Source organism: Saimiri boliviensis, chromosome 3 (genome assembly GCF_048565385.1).
Source record: "Saimiri boliviensis isolate mSaiBol1 chromosome 3, mSaiBol1.pri, whole genome shotgun sequence".
NCBI classification, from domain to species: domain Eukaryota; kingdom Metazoa; phylum Chordata; class Mammalia; order Primates; family Cebidae; genus Saimiri; species Saimiri boliviensis.
In genome coordinates this window covers 48,262,245-48,268,473 of record NC_133451.1, presented here as the reverse complement: position 1 = coordinate 48,268,473, position 6,229 = coordinate 48,262,245, and positions in this window count along the sequence as shown.

The window sequence follows — 6,229 nt, the reverse complement described above, 5'->3', positions numbered from 1 at the left end:
ACCAAAACACTCCTTTAAATTCCCGAGACAGCTCTTAATTGCTGGTTTCAGCAATGTTCTCCTTCGATTTACATTCCATTTTCATTTCACTGTTTTGTACCCAGTGGATCTTGACATAGAATGCTTTTTGTTCTCGTTTTGTTTTCTCTCTGGAAAAATAGTTTCCGGTATCTATTCTGTATCTCATACACTAATGTCATTACCTGTGTTGAAAGGCTGCAGATATTACTGAAGTCAGTTACCATTTTCATCCGCTTTAATGAAATTCTCCCTTAAACATTCCTGTTGTTGATTATGTTCATCGAGAAGCCTTAATCTGTCCTCTCCGGCCCCCTTGCTTAATTCCAGTTGTCATTCTCTGTATGCTTCCTGTTTGGCATGTCCTGTTTTTTATTAAACTGTCAGTGGAATGTTTTTGCTTTTATGTGGCTTTTGGGGAGTAATGAGCTTTGTCTTTTTCATAGTTTGGAAAGAGGGGTGGTAGTCATCTTGACTTTATTGACAAAAGTGTGTAATAGCTTTGTCACCCTGTTAGACCGATATGAAAGTAAAAATAAATCTGTTTTCTTCCCTAAACCCAGAGGGACTGCTGTGCAGAGAGTTCAGGAAGCATGACTGGGGCCCTGGAGCATTTACATTTGAAAGGCAAACTTTATTTTCATAAAAACAAATGGGAAATTAGAATATGCAGTGCACTAGGGAATCTAGGTTTGTAGCCAAAGCACTTAGGCTGCTCTGAAAAGGAGCTGCAAATTGCCTGGGGCATTTGTGGGAAATGGTATTTTTTGCAGGTCAGAACAATAGCATCATAGCTGGACTTAAGCCAGTGAATGGCAACTATATGCATGGAGAGAGAGAGAGAGAGAGAGAGAGAGAGAGAGAGAGACAGACAGAGAGAGAGACAGAGAGAGAGAGAGGGAATCAATTTGTAGAAGACAGATAATTTGATCTGTTTTATTCACTCTTATACTGCCAGCCTCCGTCCTGAAGCCATCTAGGTGCCCCCAGCCATGAATCATCTCCATTAACATACAAAAGCCACTCAGCTAGGCGAGGTGGCTAATGCTTGTAATCCCAGCACTTTGGAAGGTCAAGGTGGGAGAATCATCAGGTCAGCAGATCGAGACCATCCTGGCCAACATGGTGAAATCTTGTCTCTAATAAAAATTTAAAAATTAGCCCAGTGTGGTGGTGGGCGCCTGTAATCCTTGCTACTCAGGAGGCTGAGGCAAAAGAACCACTTGAATCCAGGAGGGGGAGGTTGCAATGAGCCGAGATAGCACCACTGCACTCCAGCCTGGCGACAGTGAGACTCCATCTCAAAAAACCAAAACCAAACAAACAAAAAAACCACTCATATCACTATGCGGATTCCAAGGGTTTCAGAATTCTTGGTCATTAGTTGTGAGTAAAGATCAAATATATACTTCCCATTATACTGCATTTATTTTATGGCATTAACACTGAAGTAATATTTCAGTCAGTAATTGATAACTAATCCAGAGGTAGGTACCTGGAAGAGTTAATGGAAGCCTGAAAGTGTGGATGTGGCTTTGGAGTGGGGTTGTGGGCAGAAGGACTTTGGGAAGGGTGTTAGTGAAAAGCTAAAGAATACTGGTGAGACTGAAGTCAGGCTCCACTGTAGTTACATTTTAAGAGAAAATTTTTCGCTGAACTTCAGACGGCCACTCCTTTCTCAGTGACTCCTGCAGGACAGTTCTCCAGGTGGTCTGGGACTGACCCAGTTCTTCCTGCTTTCTTAGTTGTAGTTCTTAAGAATAACTGCAGAATGTGCTAGGAATGCAGTGTCTTGAGATAGTGGGGGACTGGCCAGAACTCTGTTCCAGCCCACCTAGAAACAGGATGTCCTTCAATGCTTTGACCCAGACTCTCATGACCCCTGGGTGTAAAGCCCACGGAAGGCTGCTTTTCCAGGTCCATCAGATGCAGTGCGGGTGGGAGATGCGCATGTGAGATGCGATCTGTCCTAGGCAGCTTTGGTGAGCCTTGGAGACTGGCTCAGGACTTAGCCTTGGCTTCTGTTATCCATGGCTGCCTATCTGTGAGTAATAAACCTGCTTCATGTACGTTGTGTGTGGGCGTTCTGTCTCACTGCACCCAGATAAACTGGTAATCAGCGCACAGTGAAACTGCTTCACTCCCACTTATTTGTATGGAAAACACTTTCTTTGGTAACTTCCAGAAGTGTTCCTAAAATGCCCTAAGCAATAGGAATGGTGTGGAGCCAAAAGCCACCTTCATCCTTCTCTTGTGTATTCATATATTCAACAAATACATACTGAGCATGTAACACATGCCAGCAACTAGACATATAGTAGGGAACAAAGGCGAAGTCTCTGCTCTCATGAAATGTACTTTCCAGTGGGAGGAGATAAACAACAAACTCACAGGCAAGATACTTTCAGGGAGTGATAGAAGCGTTCTGGAGAACTAAATTCTAGGAGAAGAGTGACCCTTATGAATGGTCCCCTTTGACCTCTGATGACCCATTTATCTCACATTGCTCCAATTTGGAAATTCCAATCATTCTGCCTATACCCCTCTTTTCATCCTACAATGTAAATGAGAACTTTGCCATTGTAATCTGGGGATGACACTCTTGAAGTCACTGTTTCTTATAGAAGTGGTACACACCCAAGTTCAGACGAGAAGCTTGGTGCTAAGTCATGCAGTAGATGGATGGGCAGGCACCGGGCATGAGTTACCAAAGTGATTTTACAGTAGCTTATTGGGTTAAATCCCATGGTTATTCCAAAGGTTACCTCATTTAAAGAAATTAAAATGTATTGATTTCCTTCCTTTTCCTACCATAACTTTGAAACGAAGTTAATATACTTTGTTGTTTAGTATATCTTAACTTTTCATTCACACCCCTGCCCCACATCTGGATACCTATCACCTGTAAGGCACCCATGTTTAGTGTGATTGCAAGGTAAAAGGATTCCATGGAGTGGAACAGATATTTTAAAATGTAGCTGTGTTATGAATGCTGTGTACTAAGAAACAGTGGCTATGGTGTTTGTCACGTAGATTAAAAACAACAAAAAAAAAGAGAGCTCTATCGCATACCAGGCATGCCTTGCACAGTGAATTTAATTCACGCTGGGTGACGGCTACTTCCTGGGATTAGTCTGTGCATGCATGGATAGAGAATTGCTTTTATTCTGCTTGGAACTCTAAGCAGGTAATTTTAATAAATGTAAAAGTCCTGTCTCCTGCCTGTTGACCCATGAAATATTGACCATCTCCATGATATATGGATAAGTAAAAAAAAAAAAACACATATGTAGAACAGTATGTATGGCAAGCTACCACGTGCATGTGTATAAAATGGGAAGAAAAATTAACATAGCCATTTTTTTTATTACTAATATTGGTAGGTGCTCAGGATATAGAAGTAAACAAAAGATAAAATCGCTACCCTCAGGGAGTTTTTACATTATGGGTGTAAATAAGATGGATTTATTTTAGATACTGAGTATGGTGTTTAATTTGTAAGAACTAAATTGAGGAAATTCATTAAATTGGGCAAATGGGGAGAAGATAGTTTAGAATCAACGAAATGAAAGGTAATGATATAACTTTTGTGAGTGTACAGGACTCTAAGTGAATAGAGAAAACAACTCGATCTCTCTTAACCACCATCAACAACTAATTACAGGGAGTGGGGGGCGGGGGATGGGGGTGAGACTCAATGGATTTCCCCTGAAATTCCAGGAGGAATTCAACAGCTAATCCTGAGGAGCGTAGGTGTGGACCCCAGTTGTGACATTCATGAGACACAGCTCTCAACTCCCAGCTTTTGTGGCTCTACACTTACATTTTTCAGAGAGAGAAATCATCACATTATGAATCAAAGCAAGACGGGCCTGAATGCTCAGGAGCTGAACTTCCTCATGTCCTCACGTGACTGGAAGACCCGCTTCCTTCCAGTTAGGAAAAAAGGACCAGACAGGATCGGCTGAGTCCCTTCTTTTAACAGCCTGAATCCTTTTATTTCCTGCCCCCTTTTTATTTTATCAACTGGCAGAGCCCGAGGTGGTTAAGGGCCGTGTGAGGGGTGAAGGCTCAAGCACTTGCAGACACGCTGGGTCCTTTTGCTCTTTCCTGATACTCATCCTGATGGCCCAGGCCAATGACCGACACCACTCCCTTCCGATGGTTACCGTGATGCATAACTAACACCACCAAAGAGTTGTGCAGTCCCTGGAAAGTGTGGAGTGGCACATTAACCTTTCCTGAACTCTGGGAAGACATTGTTATGTAAGAGAAGTCACACGGCTTAGTGATTAGCAGCTCAGGTACTGAACAGCAGTGGGTTCAAACTCCAGCTTCACCAATGACTGGCTGTATCATCCTGGTGAGTTTTGTGACCTGTGTATTTTGGTTTCCTCAGGTGTAAGTTTGAGACAGTAGTAACAAAACTTATGGGGTTGCACGGCAGACTCACTCAAGGTAGACAGCCTGTGGGACTCCACCACCTGCCAGCTCCGTGATTGATATGGTTCGGCTATGTCCTTACCCAAATCTCATCTTGAATCATAATTCACACAATTCTCACATGTCTTGGGAGGGACCTGGTGGGAGGTAACTGAATCATGGGGGTGGGTCTTTTCTGTGCTGTTCTCGTGATAGTGAGTAAGTCTTAGAAGGTCTGATGGTTTCATGAAGGGGAGTTTCCCTGCATAAGTTTTCTCTCTTGCTGCCGCCATGTAAGAAGTGCCTTGCGCCTTCTGCTGTGAATGTGAGACCTCGCCAGCCACGTGGAAGTGTGAGGCCATTAAACCTCTTTTTCTTTATAAATTACCCAGTCTCAGGTATGTCTTTATCAGAAGCGAGAAAATTGATGAATACAGTGACCTTGGCAAGTCACTTACTCTCTCTGTGTCCCAGGTGCCTCTTCTGCAAATGGGATAAATTATCCAGGAAGCTGTCTTGGGGGGTTGTTGGAAAGATAAATGAGTTAATAGGTGTGTTAATGGGTTGAATCGTGTCTCCCTCAAAACATATTGGAGTCCTAACCTCCAATACCTCAGAAAGTGACCTTATTTGTAAACAGAGTCTTCACAGAAGGGATCACCTTAAAAGGAAGTCATTAGTGTGTGCCCTCATCCAGCATGACCAGTGTCCTTTTGAAAAGGAGGGATTTGGATACAGACACACAAAGGGAAAATGCCAGGAGAAGATGAAGGTAGAGACTAGGGTGTTGCACCTACAAGCCAAGAGATGCCAAAGATTGCCAGCAAACCCCCAGAAGCCAGGAGAGGGGCGTAGAACAGAGCCTCCTTCATAGCTTCAGAAGAAACCAACACTGCTGACACATAGATCTTGGCCTTCTGCCTCCAGAACTGTGAGAAAATAAACTTTCTGTCGTTGAAGGCACCCAGTTGGTGGTACTTTGTTACGGTGGACCTAGGACTCTAACACAGTGTACAAAGCACGTAGGATAGTTAGGAGGGACTATTATTATTATTAGACAGAATCGCTCTCTGTTGCCCAGGATGGATTGTACTGGCCCAATCTTAGCTCACTGGAACCTCTGCCTCCTGGGTTCAAGGGACTCTCCTGCCTCAGCCTCCCAAGTAGCTGGGACTACAGGTGTGAGCCACCACAACTGGCTAATTTATTTTTGTTTATTTTTATTTATTATGATCATTATTTTTTGAGATGGAGTTTTGCTCTTGTAACCCAGGCTGGAGTGCAGTGGTGTGATCTCAGCTCGCTACAACTTCTGCCTTCCAGGTTCAAGCTATTCTCGTGCCTCAGCCTTCAGAGTAGCTGGGATTACAGGTGCCCGCCAACACATCCACCAGCACGTCCAGCTAATTTTGGAATTTTTAGTAGACGGGATTTCACGATATTGGCCAGGCTGGTCTTGAACTCTTGACCTCAAGTGATCTGCCTACATCGGCCTCCCAAAGTGCTGGGATTACAGGCGTGAACCACCCCGCCTGACTGCGGAAGGACTATTATGCAGAGCTTTAAATGAGTTACAATAGGGACCCAGCAGTAAGTGATCAATGACTATCAATCACTATTTTTAGAAGGAAAGACTCAGTGGTTCAGAATCACAGTATCCTTATCACAGATTCTTCCATAGAAGGAGGACTCGATCAACAAAGGGAAAACTTGGCCCCTTTTTAGGGTGGTTGCTTATCTCACTTGAATGCGTGAGGCAAGGTCAAGGTCTGCCTGCAGCCCTGCTCAC